The sequence below is a fragment of the Sturnira hondurensis genome, unplaced genomic scaffold (assembly GCF_014824575.4).
Source record: "Sturnira hondurensis isolate 20B ecotype Veracruz unplaced genomic scaffold, ASM1482457v3 Scaffold0001304, whole genome shotgun sequence".
Classification (NCBI taxonomy): domain Eukaryota; kingdom Metazoa; phylum Chordata; class Mammalia; order Chiroptera; family Phyllostomidae; genus Sturnira; species Sturnira hondurensis.
This window is the reverse complement of record NW_028073935.1, coordinates 8,067,799-8,089,278: the sequence shown is the minus strand read 5'-3', so window position 1 is coordinate 8,089,278 and position 21,480 is coordinate 8,067,799. Positions and strand designations below refer to the sequence as shown.

General features: G+C 40.7%; 1 protein-coding gene and 1 non-coding gene across 5 annotated transcripts in view; both read left to right on the top strand.

Moving 5' to 3' along the window:
• Positions 1-21,480, top strand: part of LIMS1 (LIM zinc finger domain containing 1) — a 185,218-nt gene that overhangs the window by 78,357 nt on the left and 85,381 nt on the right. The gene's annotated exons all lie outside the window — the stretch shown is intronic.
• LOC118974223 (U6 spliceosomal RNA) lies at positions 16,245-16,351 on the top strand. Its single transcript, XR_005063812.1, has one exon. It is a non-coding gene; the product is annotated as a U6 spliceosomal RNA (small nuclear RNA).

Below are 21,480 nucleotides of genomic sequence, written 5' to 3'. Positions count from 1 at the left end.
AGAGAAATATTTATGTGAGAGAAACATTGATTGGTTGCCTCTAGCACTTGCCCTGACTGGGACTGAACCTGCAACCTATGCATGTGCCAACCAGAAATTGAAACCCATGAACTTTTGGTTTATGGGATAATGCTGCAACCAATGGAGCCACACTGCCCAGGGCTTTTTTTTTTAAGGTTCTAATTATAAGTGAAATCGTATGGTGTTTGCCTTTTTCTGTCTGACTTAACTTAGTCAGCTATATTATAGGAACTGTACTTCGGTAGGAAAATACTTATATGAAATTATCAACTCTTTTATTACCTTTGAAAAGAATAGTAACATAAAAGAACTGTTACTGATGATAACATTATAAGCATTTTCCTCTACTATATCAGGTGTTTCTTAGCTACATTTAATGTATTAGTTATGAACTAATAACTTCCTCCCCTCAAGGAATACGTAGCTGTTGGAGAGTGAATGTTACCAACAGATGCTCTTCCTAGGAGCAGTTATTGATGTTGAATATGTATATTATGAAACATCTTTCACACTGTCACAAGTATTACACAAGACTGATTCCTACTCTTAAATCCTTTTTATTCACATGTCCATCTATTTTCTTAGTGTGCTTGTGGACTCTAGGAGAAAAACTGTCCGAGACTTTTACTCTTTTTAAAACCTATGGTCACTGCCAGAAAATATTTTAAGTTTAACAGGCTGTACTTAGAAATGTAATAAAAGTGTTTAAAGAGCACTGTAATAGACATGAAAATACCTCTGGTTTTAAACATGAAATAGTTTAAAAAAGGAGCATGTACAAGTCACCATGAAAAACACTGACTAGGTAGATTTTTACTTTAAAGTATTGTTTATTTTATTATTAATTTATTGATGGCTTTCTTTTTTTAAATTTATTTAATTGTTGTTCAAATACAGTTTTCTGTCTTTTACTTCCATCCCAGCCCACCCTCCCCCCCGCTTCCTACCCCCCTCCCATTTCGACCCCCCTTAGTTGTTTTCCTTCTATCCTTTATACTTGTTTCTGTAAATCCTTCCCCTTTCCCCCGGAAATTACCTCCCCTCTCCCTTCTGCTCACTGTCTACCTGTTCTCTATTTCAGTGTCTTTAGTTATATTTTGCTTGCTTGTTTGTTTTGTTTAGCTTATTGTTAAAGATGAGATCATATGGTATTTGTCTTTTACCACATGGCTTATTTCACTCAACATAAGCTTTCCAGTTCCATTCATGCTGTCACAAAGGGTAAGAACTCCTTCTTTCTTTCTGCTGCATAGAATTCCATTGTGTAAATGTACCATAGTTTTTGAGTCCATTCATTTACTGATGGGCCCCAAGGTTGATTCCAACTCTTGGCCATTGTAAATTGTGCTGCTATGAACATTGGGGTGCAGAGGTTCTTTTGGATTGGTGTTTCAGGTTATTAGGATACAATCCTAGCAGTGGAATTGCTGAGTCAAAAGGCAAATTCATTTTTAGTTTTCTGAGAAAATTTCATACTGTTTTCCATAATGGTTGTACCAGTCTGCAATCCCACCAACAGTAAACTAGGGTACCCTTTTCTTCACAACCTCTCCAACACTTGTTGTTTGTTGCTTTGCTTATGATGGCCATTCTGCCTAGTGTGAAGTGGTATATTCTGGTAGTTTTAATTTGCATTTCTCTGATAGCTAGCAATATTGAGCATCTTTTCATGTGTCTCTGGATCTTCTTCTTTTTTTTTGTAATTTATGTACTTTGTTTTTTAAATATATTTTATTAATTAATGCCATTACAGTTGTCGCATTTCCCCCTCTTCATTCCCCTCCACTCTGTACATCCCCTCCCCCACTATTCCCCCCCTTTAGTTTATGTGTCACAAGTTCCTTAGATTCTACATTTCCCACACTACTCCTGCCTTCCGCCTATTTTCCCCCCATCATCTATGCTACTTATTCTGTGTACCTTCTCCTCCCTTCTCCTCCTCCCACTCCCCTGTTGCTAACACTCCATGTGATCTCCATTTCTGTGGTTCCACTCCTGATCTAGCTGTCCTCTTAGTTTGCTTTTGTTTTAGGTGTGGTTGTTAATAACTGTGAGTTTGCTGTCCTTTCACTGTTCATATCTTTTATCTTCTTTTTCTTAGATAAGTCCCTTTAACATTTCATATAATAAGGGCTTGGTGATGATGAACTCCTTGAACTTGACCTTATCTGAGAAGCACTTTGTCTGCCCTTCCATTCTAAATGAAAGCTTTGCTGGATAGATCAATCTTGGATGTAGGTCTTTGGATTTCATGGGTTGGAATACTTCTTCCCAGCCCCTTCTTGCCTGTAAGGTCTCTTTTGAGAAATCAGCTGACAGTCTGATGGGAACTCCTTTGTAGGTGACTGTCCCCTTATCTCTTGCTGCTTCTAGGATTCTCTCCTTCATTTTCATCTTGGCTGATGTAATTATGATGTGCCTTGGTGTGTTCCTTCTTGGGTCCAACTTCTTTGGGACTCTCTGAGCTTCCTGGAAGTCTATTTCCTTTGTCAGATTGGGGGAGTTCTCCTTTATTATTTGTTCAAATAAGTTTTCCTCTTGTTGCTCTACCTCTTCCCCTTCTGGTACCCCTATAATTCAGATGTTGGAATGTTTGAAAATATCCTGGAGGTTCCTAAGCCTCCCCTCATTTTTTTTGAATTCTTGCTTCTTCATTCTTTTCTGTTTGGTCATTCCTTTCGTCCTTCTGGTCCACTCCATTGATCTGAGTCTAAGTTTTCTTCCCATCACTATTGGTTTCCTGTGCATTACCCTGATTTCACTTAGTTTAGCCTTCATTTCTTCCTCTAATTTGTGACTAAAATCAACCAGTTCTGTGAGCATACTGATGACCAGTGTTTTGAACTGTGCATCTGATAGAGTGGCTATCTCTTGGTCACTTAGAAGTATTGGCTCTGGGGCTTTGAGCTATTCTTCTTGAACCATAATGTTTTGGTCTGTTCTCGCCTGTTAGGTATGAGGGATGGAGCCTCAGGTGTTCACCAGGGCAGGGCAGCCCAGGTTGCTGGTTTGTGACATTGTATGTGTGGGTGGGGTCAGAAAGGGGCAATGGTGTTTGTTCTGCTCTCTCTTGAATTTCAGTCCCCTCTGCCACTTCCCACAAGCAAATTGGGCCCTTCTGGTGCTGGTTCCCAGGTGTGTGGGCTTGTGCACCTTTCAGGACCCTGTGTGTCTATCCAACAAACTCTCTGTGAGCCTGGGAGCCTCTCCCTACACCTCAACCACCAAAAGTTTTTCCAGTTGGTGATTTTATGCTTTGATTCCCATTGCTGGGGCCCTGGTTTGTGTGGTCTGTCTCACTGACTGGTATATCTCACTGCGCCCCTATGCCTGGTAAATCTGCGTGTGAATGTGTTACTGCGGTGAGCCAGCCGCCTTGCGCCCTCACTAAGGCTGCCCATTAGCACCCCTTCTGGTACCCCTAACATGTGCCAACCATGCCAGGGGTATGTGCCAACCGCCTCCTGTGCACCTGGGCTGGTCTGGCCACTTTTCCCTGCGAGATTCCTCTCCGTCAGCCACTGAATCCACCCCTCTTACCAGTCTGCCTGAATGGTTCGTTATTGTCGGACTTCTGTACACTTAAATTTTCTGTCTGTTTGGCTGCGTTTTTGTTACTAAATCGTTGCTGCCTTTAAACTTGGTTGTCCAAAGAGGCACAGTGTTTCCACCTATGCCTCCATCTTGGCTGGCAGTCCTGGATCTTCTGTATGTCCTCTTTGGAGAAATGTCTGTTCAAGTCCTTTGCCCACTTTTTAATGGGGTTCTTTGTCTTCTTAGAGTGGAGTTGTGTTAAGTGCTTTGTATATTTTGGAGATTAAACCCTTGTCTGAGGTATCATTAGCAAATATGTTTTCCGATATAGTTGGTTCTTTTTTAATTTTAATAGTGTTTCTTTTAGCCATGCAAAGGCTTTTAAGTTCAGTGAGGTCCCATTTGTTTATTCTTTCCTTTATGTCCATTGCTCTAGGGGACATATCAGTAAAAATCTTGCTCCATGAAATATCTGAGATTTTCCTGCCAATTTACTCCTCTAGGATTGTAATGGTGTTATGGCTTATACTTAAGTATTTTATCCATCTTCAATTTATTTTGGTGTATGTTGTAAGTCGGTGTCTGAGTTTCATTTTTTTTTTGCATGTAGCTCCTCATTTCTCCCAACACCATTTGTTGAAGAGGCTATTGTTAGTTAATTTTACGTTGCTGCCCCTTTTGTCAAATATTAATTGACTGTAGAGACTTGGGTTTATTTCTGGGCTCTGTGTTCTGTTCCATTGGTCTATGTGCCTGTTTTTATGCCAGTACCAGGCTGTTTTGATTACAGTGGCCTTGTAATACAGTTTGGTATCAGGTATTGTGATTTGTCCTACTTTGTTCTTCTTTTTCAAAATTGTAGCTGCTATTCAGGGTCGTTTATTGTTCCGTATAAATTTTTGAAGTGTTTGTTCTATGCCTGTGAAATATGTCATTGGCACTTTAAATAGGTATTGCATTGAATCTGTAAATTTCTTTGGATAGTATGGACATTTTGATGATGTTAATTCTTCCAATCCATGAATACGGTATATGTTTCCATTTGTTTGTGTCTTCCTTGATTGCTTTCTTCAGTGTTGTGTACTTTTCTGAGTATAGGTCTTTTACCTCCTTGGTTAGGTTTATTCCTAGGTATTTTATTTTCCTTTTTGCTATATGGAATGGGATTTTTTTTAATTTCTGCTTCTGCTGTTTCATTGTTGGTATACAAAAATGCCTTTGATTCCTGGATATTAACTTTGTATCCCGCTGTTTTGCCAAATTAATTTATTAGTTCGAGCAGTTTTTTGGTAGAGGGTATAGGATTTTCCATGTACACTATCATGTCATCTGCAAACAATGCCAGTTTTGTTTCCTCCTTTCCTAATCGGATTCCTTTTATTTCCTTTCTGTTCTGATCACTGTGGCTAAAATTTGTTTAACACCATGCTGCTCAGACTCCATGATTTTGAGTGTTTTGGGTCTCTTCCCTTTGGGTAGTTTCCAGTTTCATTCCCATGTAGTTGGATAAAATGCTTGGTATGATTTAAATTTTCTTAAATTTGTTGAGGCTTGTTTTGTGTCCTATCATGTGGTCTATCTTTGAAAATGTTCCATGTACATTTGAAAAGATTGTGTATTTTGCTTCTTTGGGATGAATGGCTCTATATATATCAGTTAAGTCCATTTTATCTAGGGCGTTGTTCAATGCCATGATATCTTTGTTGATACTTTGTTTGGAAGATCTGTCCATTTTGGACAGTGGGGTGTTAAAATCCCCGACTATAATTGTGTTACTGTCAATATCTTTTTTGAAGCCCTCTAAGATATTCTTTATATATTTGAGTGCTCCTATTTGGGGTGAATATATATTTACAACGTTTATGTCTTCTTGGTGGATTCTTCCCTTGAGTATTATGAAGTGACCTTCTGGGTCTCTTTTTACGGCCCTGTTTTTGAAGTCTATCTTTTCTGATATGAGTATTGCAACCCTGGCTTTTTTTCCTGTCTGTTTGCTTGGAAAATTTGTTTCCAGCCCTTCACTTTTAGTCTATGTAGGTCTTTTGTCCTGAGGTGGGTGTCTTGTAGGCAGCATATGTGTGAGTCCTGCTTTCTTATCCATGCATCTATTCTATGTCTTTTGATTGGAGCATTTAATCCATTTATGTTTAAGGTTATTATTGATAGGTCTTTATTCATTGTCATTTTTATACCTGTGTTCCTCTCTGTCTCTCTCTTTTCCTTCCTTTCCTTAAAGCAGTTCTTTTAGTATTTAAACTCAGAGCTAGTTTGTTGGAGGTTTATTTTTTTAGACTTTTTTTTTTTTTGCATTGGAAGCTCTTTATTTGGCCTTCTATCTTGGTTGAGAGCCTTGCTGGGTAAAGTAGCCTGGGTTGCTGGCCTCTGGTGCTCATTAGTTGGAATATTTCCTGCCATTCTCTTCTTGCTTGGTGTGTTTCCATTGAGAAATCAGCAGGTAAGCTTATTGGGACTTCCTTGTATGTTACTTCCTGTTTTTCTCTTCCTGCCTTTAAGATTCTCTCTTTGTCTTGGAATTTTGCCATTTTAATGATGATGTGTCTTGAAGTGGGCCTCTTTGGATTCCTCTTGATTGGGCCTCTCTGTGTTTCCTGGATTTGTGTGACTTTTTCTTGCATCATCACATTAGGGAAGTTTTCCATCATTACTTTTTCAAATAGGTTTTCTATCCCTTGCTCTTCTTCTCCTCCTTCTGGTATTCGTATTATTCGGATATTATTACATTTCATATTGTCTTGCATTTCTCTTAATCCCTCTTTATTTTTTCTTAGCCTCTCATCCTTTTTTTTGCTTTTTTTGGAAGTTTTTTCTACTTTGCCCTCCAAGTTGCTGATCTGATCTTCAGCTTCATTGATCCTGCTTTTGATTCCTTCCACTGTGTTCTTCAGTTCAGAAATTGTATTTTTCCTTTCCTCTTCGCCCTTGCTGATAGTTTGTTTCCTTTTTATCTTGATGTAGTCCATTGAGTTCAATGTAATTCCCCCATAGTTTCTCATAGCTCATTGTGAGCTCTTTGAACTTCCTGATGACCAGTGCTTTGAATTCAGTATCTGATTCCTGCCTTGCCTCTATTTCATCTAACATTTTTTCCGAGGCTTCCTCCTTTTCTTTCCTTTGGGGATTGTTTCTTTTTCTTCCCACTGTTTTTGAGACTCTTGTTGTTAGCTTCAGCTTCTTAAATTGATTTGTTCTGGCGTCCTGGGTTTATGTTGTGAACTTCTTTGATATAATATATGTGAGATTAAATGATGCAGTCTCCTTGATCTCCGAAGCTCACTGGTATTGGGGTGTCATTTGAATTGGCTCTGTGTTTATCTGTGGGTTTTGATTGTTGTTGAGTCTTTCTTCAATGGGTCCTTTCCACCAGCCAGTTAAGTGAGGGTCCCTCTGTCTTTCACAGGTTTTAATCTGTTGTACTGGTTAGGTCAGGTTGTGTTGAAACTGGTTCTTCTGTGTGTGCAAGGTTTTGAGGATTCTCTCTTGCTCTTGTTCAGGTGTTGTTCTAGGTAATTTTTCCACTATTTTATTTTATTTCCAGATAGGTCCTGGATTGCGGTTAGTGTGGCTTCCACTCCCTCCTTCACCTTTTTCTGTTGTTATCTGTTGGTGGTTCTTTTGTTTTTGGACTTCCTCTTCCAGTGGGCATCTTGGTTTTTACCACTTCCACCTACTCTTTTTTGTGTGATCAGTTCAAGGGGAAGGTAAAATGGTTTATGACAGCAGGTGAATATTTTATGATATTAATAGTAGCAGCCGGTAGAGAAGAGATGGGAGATCCTTTGGCTATGTATAGTGTTAACCATGACCTTCAACCCAACTAGCCTATTTTTAGGAAGGATGGAAGGAACATAAGACTCTTGTTGAGGAGAGAACCTTTGTGAGTTGGATCTAGAAAGCCGTGAGGTTGTGTGATGTCAGATTCTGAGGTAAGGTGAGAATAAAGGATGGTAAATAGGTGTAGTGTGAGAGAGAATAGAGTTAACCACTACAGTAATATAGTTCAGGAAACAATGAAGTGGGCTAAGATCTGGGAGGGGTCTTTTGTAGTATTTACAATTGTATGGAACAGCTATTATTCACAATAATATTAGAGCAACAATCATATGACAGAATCTATGAGATACTAGGAATAGGGAGTATCGTACCTTCAATAGTGTGCTAATGGAGCACAGGTGAAGTGAGGGACAGTAAATTAGCAATACAGTATGAATGAGAGGACAGGGAAACCTGTCAAATGATAGAATATAACCAGCCAAGGCGCAGAATAGCATACCGAAAGAGGAGGAATATAAAGATAGTATTAAAACAAAAGATGTAAGAATAATTAAAATAATAATAATGCAAATATGCAGTAACTTGTAGTTTCTCTGCTATAGCAAAGTGAAATTTGTCTCTCTGTCTCTACTGTTGGGATGCCCCCTCTTTGGGTCTAACTCTGGTCTTTTTGCAGTTCCAAGTTTTTTGGCAGGGAAAGACAGCAGAAGGGAGGGAAAAGCTATAAGTTTGGGAAGAAAGGAAGAAGGAATAAATCAAGAAGGAAAGAAAAAGATGAAAAAGGTATTGAAAGGTAAAACAATGATAAAGTTAAAAAATAAAAGATTATGTAAATTAAAAACAAAAAACACCTCTTGTTTGTTTCCAGTCTCCCAAACTGTTTTTTCTGATCTCGCTGGCTACAGCAGGGTGCAATGGTGTGGCCTTTCTCCCTTGTCGGTGTACTCACCTAGTCTCACGAGCACTCTCCCAAGATCCAGACGAGCATCTCTCCCCAGTGCCCCACCCAGGGAGTTTAGGTCTTCTTCAGAGCACTTTCCCCTGGAGTCACTGCTGTAAGCTGGAGTGCTGGCACGCACACCTGGCTAGGCTTCCCAGGTCCCACAGGCTTGGGCACGAATGTTTCCCAGTGCTATGGGGAATGTAAGGCCTTCTGCCCAACCTCAGGTTTGCTGCCAGGCAGGATGGGTAGTAGGCAGTTTACTTTTCAAGAAATTTCTCCCACTCAATCCTGCTGCACAGCACAGCTCAGCCCAGTTTTCTAGCCAGACCGGCAACAATCAGGATCAGAGCCTGACACTGCAATTCTCAATTCTCACAAGCCGCTTACCACAGACTCCACGTGATCAAGGTCCCTGTGTTTGCCTCCTTGTGCCCATTCCTCTCTCTGACACTTCAAGCAAGGCCTCTCCTGGTGTTTTTCAAACTGCGCCCAGGCGGGTAGGGAGGGAGCTGATGACTCCGCTCTCTCCGAAGGACCCTGATGCCGGCCCTTGGCTCCCAAAAAGTCTGTAACAGACCTGGCACCAGGCCCCTGGCGCAGGGCAAGGGCCGAGGATGCCGCCTCTGCGGTGGTCCCTCAGACCTTATTGACCTGCAGCCATCTCCTCACTGTCAGGTCTTTCAGTGTCCTACAATTTTTGGTCTCCTATTTTCCAGCATGCTGGGGCACTGTTGGCTATTTGCTGAGCTCCTCTGCAGATGGACCAGGTTTTTCTCCCACGTGTGGGGGGAAGTGGAGTTTTCTCTGTCTTACTCCGCCACCACTTCCCCATTCAATACTATTTTAAAATATTAAGTATAATCTGAAACTGACTATAGTTATGTACTTTCGTACAATGGAATACTACTCACTGTACAGAGGGTTATGTTACAGTGATTTATCTTATTTAAATAGTAATTGTCACGACTAGTAGATGGTGCCCTGTGGGCTTTTGTCTTGAGTTCTAGAACATGTTCTTAATTTTGGCTAGAATCTCACATGTCTAAGAAGCAGTCAGAAATATTTTCCTTTATAAAACTAAGTATTAAGGATTTCAATACAGCATGAATATTTTTTTATGCACAAGGACTCACCTTATGTAAAGATTGTTGATACACATACAGATAGTCTTTGTGTTTTTCTCCTTATAACCAGTTAGAACTGACATGACTTTCCAATTTAAGCAGTGGATTCATTAGAGTCAAGTGACTCATACTCTTTCCAATGGGTTCAGAAATTGAGTCTCGACTTCCAACCAAATGGAGGCGTAGATGGAAACACTGTGCTTCCTCCCACAACCAAAATTAAGGACAACAAAGATTGAGAAACAAAAACACAACCAGAACTGACAGAAAGTTGAACTGTACTGAAGTCCGACAAGCATTCAACCAGACCTATAAGAGGGGCAGAGTTGGATGGAGAGGGATCGCAGCAGGAAAAGGCGGTGGTTGACAGACCCAGGATTGGGAAGGAAGTGCACAAGGCGGTTGGCTGACCGCAGGCACATATTTGTGTGCAGATAAACCAGGCAAACGAGCAACAAGACAGACTGCACAACCCAGGGGTCCAGCGCTGGGAAATAAAGCGTAAAAGCACCAATTGAAAATGTGCCAGGAGAGACTCCTGGCCTCACAGGAGAATTCATTGGAGAGACCCACAGGGTCCTAGAACGTACACGAGCCCATCCACCTGGGAACCAGCATCAGAAGGGCCCAGTTTGCTTCTGGGAAGCACCAGAGGAGTCTGAAATCCAAGAGAGAGCAGAACAAGCACCACTGTTCCCTCTCTGACCCCGCCCCCACATACAGCGTCAAAACCCAGCAATAGGGTCACCCCACCCTAGTGAACACCTAGAGTTCCGCCCCTCATGTAACAGGCCCAAATAGACCAAAACATTATGGCTCAAACAGAAGAACAGGCCCTGGCTGGTGTAGCTCAGTGGATTGAGTGCTGGCCTGCGAACCACACGACCGTTCGATTCCCAGTCAGGGCACATGCCTGGGTTGCAGGCCAGTTCCCAGCAGGGGACTCACAACAGGCAACCATACATTGATATTTCTCTCCTCTCCTTCCCTTCCCCTCTAAAGATAAATAAATAAAATATTTAAAAAAACGGGAGAACAAATCAAACTCCAGAGCCAATACTTTTAAGCAACCAAGAGATAGCCAAACTGTTAGATGCACAGTTCAAAACACTGGTGATCAGAATGCTCACAGAAATTTTGGTTGCAAATTAGGTGAAAAATTGAAAGCTACACTAAGCGAAATGAAAGAAAATGCACAGGGAACCAATAGTGATGGAAAGAAAACTGGGACTCAAATCAATGGAGTGGACCAGAAGGAAGAAAGAAATGACCAACTACAAAAGAAGTAAGAAACAAGAATTCAAAAAAATGAGGAGAGGCTTAGGAACATCCAAGACATCTTGAAATGTTCCAACATTCGAATTATAGGGGTCCCAGAAGGAGAGGTAGAGCAACAAGAGGAAAACTTATTTGAACAAATCATGAAGGAGGACTTCCCCAATCTGGCAAAGGAAATAGACTTCCAGGAAATCCAGGAAGCTCAGAGAGTCCCAAAGAAGTTGGACCCAAAAAGGAACACATCAAGGCACATCCTCATTACATCAGCCAAGATGAAAATGAAGGAGAGAATCCTAGAAGCAGCAAGAGATAAGGGGACAGTCACCTACAAAGGAGTTCCCATCAGACTGTCAGCTGATTTCTCAAAAGAGACCTTACAGGCAAGAAGGGGCTGGGAAGAAGTATTCCAACCCATGAAATCGAAAGACCTACATCCAAGATTGCTCTATCCAGCAAAGCTTTCATTTAGAATGGAAGGGCAGACAGAGTGCTTCTCAGATAAGGTCAAGTTCAAGGAGTTCATCATCACCAAGCCCTTATTATATGAAATGTTAAAGGGACTTATCTAAGAAAAAGAAGATAAAAGATATGAACAGTGAAAGGACAGCAAACTCACAGTTATTAACAACCACACCTAAAACAAAAGCAAACTAAGAGGACAGCTAAAACAGGAGTGGAGCCACAGAAATGGAGATCACATGGAAGGTTAGCGTCAGGGGAGTGAGAGGAGAATCAGGGAGAAGGTACAGAGAATAAGTAGCATAGACGGTGGGGAGATAATAGACAGGGGAAGGGCAAGATTAGTGTGGGAAATGCAGAAGCTAAAGAACTTAGGACACATAGACATGAACTAAAGTAGGGAATGTGGGGGGAGTGTGTGTGCAGGGTGGAGGAAAGGGACAACTGTAATGGCATAATCAATAAATTATTTAAAAAAATGAAATTGAGTCTCCCCTTTAGTTTAAGGTATATTCTCTCTGTTAAATTGTTAACTCCAGACTCTGTTTTTGGAGGGAACTGGAATGAAAAACACGCCTGAACAATCTACAACTCCACCCTTCTTTAAAATTCTCAAAGTCGACTTCCGCCAAGATGAAGGCATAGGTGGAAACACTGTGCCTTCTCCCACAACCAAGTTTGAATACAACTAAGGTTTGGAGAAACAACACAGCCAAAGGACAGAAAATTGAATTATACAGAAGTCCGACTACATCTAACCCTTCAACGGGGACGGTAGGAGGGGCGCAGCCAGCAGCAAGCAGGGTCAGGCAGGACAGATCCCCCGACCTAGGAGCGCAGGCAGCCCGGAACCAGTTGGAGTGCGGGGCAGACTGACCGTGGTCGCACATTCATGCACAGTGGGATGGACCGTGCGGGCCCCGGGGGGCGAGGGCTGGCGGCAGTGGCACACTCACGTGCAGTGGCCCCGGTGACAGTGGCAACTGCAGCACCAGTGGGGTCCGCTGCGGCAGGCGCAGGCGGAAGCCATAGTTCCTCTTTGACACCGCCCGCACATACAGAGTCACAACCCAGCAACTTAGTTGCCCTGCTCTTGTGAACACCTTAGGGCTCTGATCCTGCTCCGGAACACGCACGAACAGCCCGAAAGATGGCGCAAGAAGAACTCAAAGTCCCAGAGCCAATAACTCTTAGCGACCGAGAAATTGCCAGCCTCTCAGAAGTGCAATTCAAGACACTGTTTATCAGGATGCTAACAGAACTGGTTGATTAGAGGAACATATGAAGGCTAAACTAATTGAAATGAAGGGAGATGTCCAGGAAACCAATAGCGATGGAAAGGAAACTGGGCCTCAAATCAATGGAATGGACCAGAAGGAAGAACAAAACATCGACCAGAAAGGAATGAAGAAATGAGAATTCAAAACAATGAGGAGAGGCTTAGGAACCTCCAGGACATCTTTAAACGTTCCAACATCCGGATTATAGGTGTACCAGAAAGGGGAAAGAAACAGCCACGAGTGGAACACTTATTTGAACAAATAATAAAGGAGAACTTTCCCAGTCTGGCAAAGGAAATAGACTTCCAGGAAATCCAGGAATCTCAGATAGTGCCAAAGAAGTTGGACCCAAGAAGGAACACACCAAGGCACATCATATTTACATCACCCAAGATGAAAATGAAGGAGAGAACCCTAGAAGCAGCAAGAGAGAACAGTCACCTACAAAGGAGTGCCCATCAGACTGTCAGCAGATTTCTCAAAAGAGACCTAACAAGCAAGAAGGGGCTGGAAAGAAGTATTCCAAGTCATGAAATCCAAAGACCTACATCCAAGATTGCTTTATCCAGCAAAGCTTTCATTTAGAATGGAAGGGCAGATAAAGTGCTTCTCAGATAAGGTCAAGTTCAAGGAGTCCATCATCACCAAGCCCTTATTATATGAAATGTTAAAGGGACTTACATAAGAAAAAGAAGATGAAAAATATGAATAGTGAAAGGACAGCAAACACACAGTTATTAACAACCACACCTAAAATAAAAGCAAACCAGGACGACAGCTAGATCAGGAGTGGAGCCATAGAGATGAAGAACACATGGAGGGTTAGCAATAGGGGAGTGGGAGGAGGAGAAGGGGGAGAAGGCACAGAAAATAGCATAGACAGTAGGTAGAAAATAGATACGCGGGAAGGCAAGAATAGTGGGGGAAATATAGAATCTAAAGAACTTGAGACACGTTGTTATAAACTAAGGGGGGTAGAATGGTGGGGGAGGGAGTGTGCAGGGAGGAGGGGAATGAAGAGGGGGGAATAGAACAACTGTAATGGTATAATCAATAAAATATATTTCAAAAATAAAAAATCAAAAAATATAAATAAATAAATAAATAAAATTCTCAAAGTCACTTTTGCTCTGCTTCAAATACAAAGGATCTTTAAATAACGGATTAGGGACACCTCAGAATTCAAGTCGTGGCTGATTGCATCCAAAATATAGTTTAATGTAGGGATTGGTGAACTATGACCCTTATGTCCAATCCGACCCAGTGCCTAATTTTGTATGGCCCCTGAGTTTAGGATGGATTTTACAGTATTCAGATGTTCAGGAGAAAAAAAAATAATATCTCATGACATGAAAATTACATGAAATTCAAATTTCAATGTCCATAAATAAAATTTTATTCGAACACAGCCTTTCTTATTTTCTACATATTGTCTATGGTGGTTTCTTGCTACTGTGGCACAGTTGAGTTGTGATATAGACCCCTGTTGCTGCAAAGACAAAGTATTTTACTTTCTCGACTTTAATAATCATCCTTAGGTAGTGGGAATGTCATTCATTTGTTTTGAGATTAGAAAGCTCAGGTCGTGTGTTCCTGAATGATACTGAATTACATTACCTTTGATTGAGATCTTGTTTTAGGCCAAACACTGTATTAAGAACATGGATGGAACTGGAAAGCATTATGCTGAGTGAAATAAGCCAGGTGTTGAAGGACAAATACCATATGATCTCACCTTTAACAGGAAGCTAAAGAACAAAACAAACAAGCAAGCAAAATATAACCAAAGACACTGAAATAGAGAACAGGCTGACAGTGACCAGAGGGGAGAGGGGAGGGAATTTCAGGGGAAATAGGGGAGGGCTTTAGAGGAACATATATAAAGGATACGTGGACAACAACTGCAAAGGGTGGAAATGGGAGGGGGGAGCACGGGCGGTGGGATGGGATGGCAGTAATAGAAAACTGTACTTGAAAAATAATTAAATAAAATTTTAATAAATAAATAAATAAATAAAAGAAATATTATTCATTTATGAAAAACAAGGAAATCCTGCCATTTGTGACAACATAATTGGACCTTGAGGACATTATGCTGAGTGGAATAAGTCAGACAGAGAAAAGCAAATATTGTATAGTCTCACTTGTATGTGGGATCTACAAACTTTGTAGACAATAGAGCTACAAACTTGTAACAGTAGTGCAGCATGGTGGTGTCCACGGGCTGGACATGTGGGAAAATTGGAGAGGTGCGTTTTTAAGGATACAAATTTGCAACTAGTTAAAGAGATATAATGTACAACGTAATGGTTATGGTCAATAGGACTGCATTAAAAACCTCAAAGTTGCTAAGAGACTAAATCCTAACTGTTCTCAACACAAAAAAGAAATGATCATTATGTGACAAGATAAAAGGTTTTAGCTAATGCTACTGTAGTAATCATATTGAAGTATATAAATGTATTATGCCAACACATTGTACACCTCTAACTTAGACAATGTTATATGTTAATTATATTTGTATTTCAATTAATATGTAATTAGGTGAATTGTATATTATTGGAACCTAGAGAAGTCTCCTGTCCTCTGGGAATATACCAGTCATTTGGGATTAATCTACAGATATTCATATTGCAATAATTGCTCTTACAGGCACATCTCCTCACCTTTCTTACTTCCACACCCCATCCAAACTCCATTGATGGAGTGAGGATTCTCCAAGGCCAGGGGTCTTTGCTTCCTTCTTCTGCATCTCTAGCATCCACCATAGTGCCTATTAGGTAGTCACTGTCCCCTCTCTATTCCTCATTGTGTGAATGAAGGAATAAGAAACTAAACTGGGCCCTGGGTGGTGTAGCTTAGTGGATTGATCACTGGCCTGCGAACCAAAGGGTTGCTGGTTAGATTCCCAGTCAGGTTCCGTACCTGGGTTGTGGGCCAGCTCCCCAGTAGGGGGTACATGAGAGGCAATCACACATTGATATTTCTCTTCCTCTCCTCCTCTCTCCCTTCTCCTCTGTCTAAAAAATAAATAAATTCTTTTAAAAAAAGAAACTAAACTGGTTTAGAGGTACCTCTTTTATTCCACATCCAACTCCTTTTGCTCTAATTAGTTTTCTAATCTTAAGTACTAAGTTATAATGTATGTACAATATTGCTCTAAGAAAAGCCTAAGAGAGGCATCTCTCTACCAAAGTATAAATCATGGTCACTTTGTTGTTTGGCGCCCAGTAGGGGGCACACGAGAGGCAGTCACACACTGTTGTTTCTCTCCCTCTCCTTCTACCTCCCTTTCCCTCTCTCTAAAAACAAATACATAAAATCTTTTAAAAAAAAAAAAAAGAAATGTTTTGTTTTACAGTTCTAGAAGCCTGAGGTTAGAAATCATTGTGTCAGCAGGGCTGTGCTCCTAAAACCTGACAGGGAACTTTTTTTATTTTCTCTTCTAGCTTCTAGTGTTTGCTAGCATTTTTAGCATTTGGTTTATAGGTAAATCACTATAATCTCTGTCTCTTTCATCATATGGCCATCTTCTCCATGTGTATCTGTGTCTCCTGTCCTTTTTGAGTACACCAGTCACTTTGGATTATGGGCTCTACTTCACTTCACCTAATCTAACTTGTATCCTAATTATATCTATAACTTTTAAAATAAGGTCATATTCACAGGTACCAGGGATTAGGACATCAGCATATCTTTTAGGGGACAGAATTCAACCTACAACAATGGTCAGTTTGTACCTTGGTTTATAAAGATGAGTGATCATTCCATTGTGCTGTTTTGTATTTGTTTTTGTTTTTTTAAAAAGCTTTAGTGCTCGCTTCGGCAGCACATATGCTAAAATTGGAACAATACAGAGAAGATTAGCATGGCCCCTGCGCAAGGATGACATGCAAATTCGTGAAGCATTCCATATTTTTTCACCATTAACAGGAATCTAAACAAAAGAAACAAGCAAGCAAAATATGACTGATGACAGTCAAATACGGAACAGGCTGACAGGGTCCAGAGGGGAGAGGGGAGAGAATCATAGGGGAAAAGGGGATGGACTCACATGAACAAGTATAAAGGACACATGGACAATAACTAAGGGTGGGGGGCGGAAATGGGAGGGAGGCGGGGAGCATGGGGCGGGGGGGGGCAGTCAGGGTTGGGAATGTAAGACAGAAAGCTGTACTTGAACAAGAATTAAATAAAAAAATTATTTAAAAAAATAAATAAGAAAGAAAAAGCTTTACTGAAGTTAAACTAGTGCGCCTCAATAAGGTGCACGATTTTAATGTCCAATCTGTCATCATCCACACAGTCTCCTCATGCCAATTTATAATCCTCCCTTCTCTGCATTTCTAGGCAACCTTTCATCTCCTTTTTTCACTCTAGATTAGTTTGCATTTTTTAGAATTTTATATAAATAGGCTCATTCAGGAATTTATTTTTTGTTTTCTTTTGGCTTCTTTAATTCAGCACAATTATTTTGATATTCACTCATGTCATTGTATGTACAATATCTTCAGTTTATTCCATGTTATTGTTGACTAGTATTCCATTTAATGGATATCCTACAATTTGTTTAGCCAGTCACTTGTAAGCCGACATTTGAGTTGTTTCCAGTTTTTGGCTATTGCAAATAAAACTGCTGGAAACATTCATATACAAGTACTTATATGGACATAGACTTTCATTTCTCTTGAGTGGAATGGCTGAGTTGTTTGGTAGATGTATTTTGAATTTTTTGAGAAATGGCTGAACTGTTTTTCAAGGAGTTTGTACCATTTTATATTCTTAACAGCAATATATCAAGGTTTCATTTTCTTCACAGCCTTACCAACACTTGGTATGATAATTTTTATGGTAATTTTTTGGTATGGTAATTTTAGCCATTTGGGGAAAATGTAGTAATATCTTAATGTAGTTTTTATTTGCATTTCCTTAATGATTCCTGGAGTATCATTTCATGTGCTTATTTGTAATCCATGTATCTTATTTTGCAAAATGTGTCCTCAGATTCTTTGCTCATCTTTTATTGGGTTGTTTTATGTAATATTATGGTATAACAGTGCTTTATATATTCTAGATAAAAGTTCCTTTGTCAGATAATACATTGCCAATGTCTCCCTCCAGTTTGTGGCTCATATTCTTATAAGTATCTTTTGAAAAGCAAAGTGTTTTTTATTTTGATTGTTTATTGATTTTTTTCTTTTATGTAAAGTTTGTGCGCTTTTTGTCCTGTGTAGGTAATCATCCCCAAACCCACAGTCAGTAAGATTATTAATAAATGTTTCATATAAATACAAATTCATGAATAACTTTTTAAATCAGCATTGCCTTTTGTACCTTTTTTTTTTCTTTTTTGCTTTCGTGGCTGTTGTGTTCTTCACAGTCTCTGAATCTTCAGAGTAACACTATGGGGTATGGCACACTTCTTCTTTTTCACAGTAAAGGGAAAAGACTCATAAAGACACGCATGGTAATTTGGGAAATTGGAATGTGACCTCAGGGCAGAACCTAGTTGTGTCTGAAGTTCAAAGTGTGAGCTGAGCACTTAACCACAAAACCTAGGCTTTGAAGATCTGAATATCATCTCTTAAGATCTGAAGACCATGTCTTAAAAGTTAAAACTTACCATCAAACATGACAGTAGTAAGATGGAAGCAAAGACAGAAATTTTCTGCCTCTTCTTAGATATTAACCAGAGAGAATAACTCAGTTTAAAAAGCTAAAAGTCTTACAGTTATGTCTTAAAATGAATATGTTGCTTAAAATTCAACATTATATGAATATCCAGGATTTTTTCTTTTTAAAAAAATATATTTTATCGATTATGCTATTACAGTTGTCCCATTTTCTGCCTTTTATTCTCCTCTACCCTGTATATCTCCTCCCATCCACATCCCCCTACCCCATTAGTTCATGTCCATGGGTCATACGTATAAGTTCTTTGGCTTCTACATTTCCTGTACTATTCTTAACCTCCCCCTGTCTACTTTCTACCTACCATTTATGCTACTTATTCCCTGTGCCTTTTCCCCCTTTCATCCCCTCCCTCACTGATAACCCTCCCTGTGATATTAATTTCTCTGATTCTGTTACTATTCTACTTTTTGCTTAGTTTGATTGTTGGTTGGATTTTTTTTTGGGGGGGGGGGTTTGCGGGGGTGGTTTGGTTGTTGATAGTTAAGTCCCTTTAACATTTCAGGTTATAATGGCTTGGTGATGATAAACTCCTTTAACTTGACCTTATCTGAGAAGCACTTTATCTGCCCTTTATTCTAAATGATAGCTTTGCTGGATAGAATAATCTGAGATGTAGGTCCTTGCCCTTCATGACTTCAATACTTTTTTCCAGCCCTGTCTTGACTGTAACTTTTCTTTTGAGAAATCAGCTGATAGTCTTATGGGAACCCCTTTGTGGTGAGTTTCTCTGTTCTCTGCTGCTTTTAAGATTCTCTCCTTATCTTTAATCTTGGGTAGTGTAATTATGATGTTCCTTGGTGTGTTCCTCTCTGTGTCCAACTTCCTTGGGACTGTCTGAGTTTCCTGGACTTCCAGAAGTCTGGTTCCTTTGCCAGATTGGAGAAGTTCTCCATTATGTTTTCAAATAACTTGCCAATTTCTTCCTCTTCCTCTTCTTTTTCTGGCACATTTATGATTTGGATGTTGGAATGTTTAAAGTTGTTCTGGATGTTTAAACATTAAACATCTGGATGTTTAAACATTAAACATTTGGATGTTTAATGTTTAAAGTTCCTAAGCCCCTCCTCATTTTTTTTGAATTCTTGTTTCTTCATTCTGTTCTAATTGACTGTTTCTTTCTTCCTTCTGCTCCAAACCATTGATTTGAGGCCCGGTTTCCTTCCCTTCAGTGTTGATTCCCTGTGTATTTTATTTCACTTTTTCTAGCCTTCACTTTTTCCTCTCCTTTGTGACCATACTCATTGAATTCTGTGAGCATCCTGATTACCAGTGTTTTGACTATCTATGCGATAGGTTGGCTATTTGTTCGTTGCTTAGTTGTGTTTTTTCTGGAACTTTGATCTGTTCTTTCATTTGGGCCTTTTTAAAATTTTTTTTAAATTTTTTTGGTCAGCGCACCTATTACATAGTAAAGGGTGGAACCTTAGGTATTCACCAGGGCTGGGCAACCCACTTCACTGTGTTTTGGCCTTGTATGTGGGGGAGGGGTGCAAGAGGGAATAATGCTGCTTGGTCAGCTTTCAGTCGCTTCTGCCACTACCCACAAGCAAATTGGGCTCTTCCGGTGCTGATTCCTATGTGTGTGATTTTGTGTACCTTCTAGGACCATATTGGTCTCTCCAGTGGACTCTCCTGTGAACTTCTCTGGAAGTTTCTCCTGCCGCCTCAACATCACAGATGTTTTCAGTCAGAGGTTTTGAGGCTTTATTTCCCAGTGCTGAAACCCTGGTTGTAGGGTCTGTACTAACATTGGCTTTTGTTTTATAAAAGATGATTATTTTTAACGAGTGCAGGATTCTGCTGGTATAAGAGGCCTTCCTCTTGCTGTTTTAAAAAAAGTTTTATTGGCATTCCATTCTCACTATTACCTATTTCGGGTTTCTAGTGTGCTTTGTCTTTCAAAGTACCTCCAGTCTCTTCACATGTACACCTTTGGATTACCTCAGGTTGAGTTTTTCTGTATGCATGTGCACGTCTCACATTCTGCCTACAATTCACACAGAAATCACAAAAAGACTCTTAATTTACCAAAGGTAAAAAATCATATGTATCAGGACATTTTACACATAGATCTCAGTTGAGATGTATACTTGTTACCGAACAGAGGTCCAAGGTGGGGGGCAATATTTGGCCCACCCAGGGATGCCAAAAACTGTTACAGAACAACAGGAGCCCCTCCAAAGGACGGTATACTAATACCTACTGGGCTCGTCTGTCTGCTGCCAGAAAAAAGACATCTCTCAATGTCAGAGATTTGTGAAAAGGAAAGGAAAGATTTATTTAAAGCTATACAGACTTAAAGTAGTGACCCAATGTCCCCATTAATATATCAAATTCCTTTAGGATAACCACAGACATCCACAGTGCTTCCTTCCCCCCTGCCCTAATTCAGGGTACCGTATCTCAGGAAAAGAAGCACGCGTCTGTGTTTCAGGCCGCTGGCACCATCAGCTGTATCACCATTCAGGCAGGATCTCTAATTACTCCAAAGCCATGTGGCACCTTTTTATGGTCTACTGGCAAGAGTCCTTTCACTCTTCTTCCAGGCAAAGTCTCTCCTGCTTCCCACACCACGCAGCCAAAAGGAGCATCCCAAATCCTCGTGGGCCTCTTCTACCAGAGCTGCTGGGATCTGCACTTTGGCCAAAACCTCATGGTTCTTTTCTCCACCAGAGCTGTGGAGAGGGTAGGGTTGCCACTCTGGCAAAGCCAAGTGGTGGTTCTCTGCTAAAGCCGCATGGTGATTCTCACATGGCTGTGGGAGTCCCCATTCTGGCCGAAAGCGTGTGGTTCTCTCCTTCACATGGCCAAGAGGAGATCCTCATTCTGCCCAAAACCGCCTGGCTCTCCCACATGGGCAAGAGGGAGGTCCTCACTTTGCCCAAAACCACATGGCTCTTTCCTCAATGGCTACTGCATCTGCGTTTAAATCCCCGCACTAGTCCTCTTCTGCAGCCCCACCTCCAGCTCCTCCCACAATCAGCCACACCTGCCAGGACTCCCATAGCCTCCCAGCTTTACTGGGCTGCCATAGTGAGTCTGGGCAGGTATGGCCCCATGGCGTGGAGCCAATCAACTCCAAGCTCTCACACAGGCGCTGTAACTAGGGGTGTTGCCTCCCAATTACATCCTGGGTGGAAATCACTGCCTTCTCCCTGTCTCAAAGAATGGCCACAGCTATTTAAGGTATCTATGAAACCAGTTAAAGGCTATAGATATGTTAAATGACCATTCTAGAGGTTAGCTGCAAAACTATTGCTATGCAAAACAGCTCTCAATGGACCTGCTCCATTTGTATCTTCCCCCAACTTACACCTGTGTGTGGTGGTGAGGGGTGAGGACATCTTATATGTCT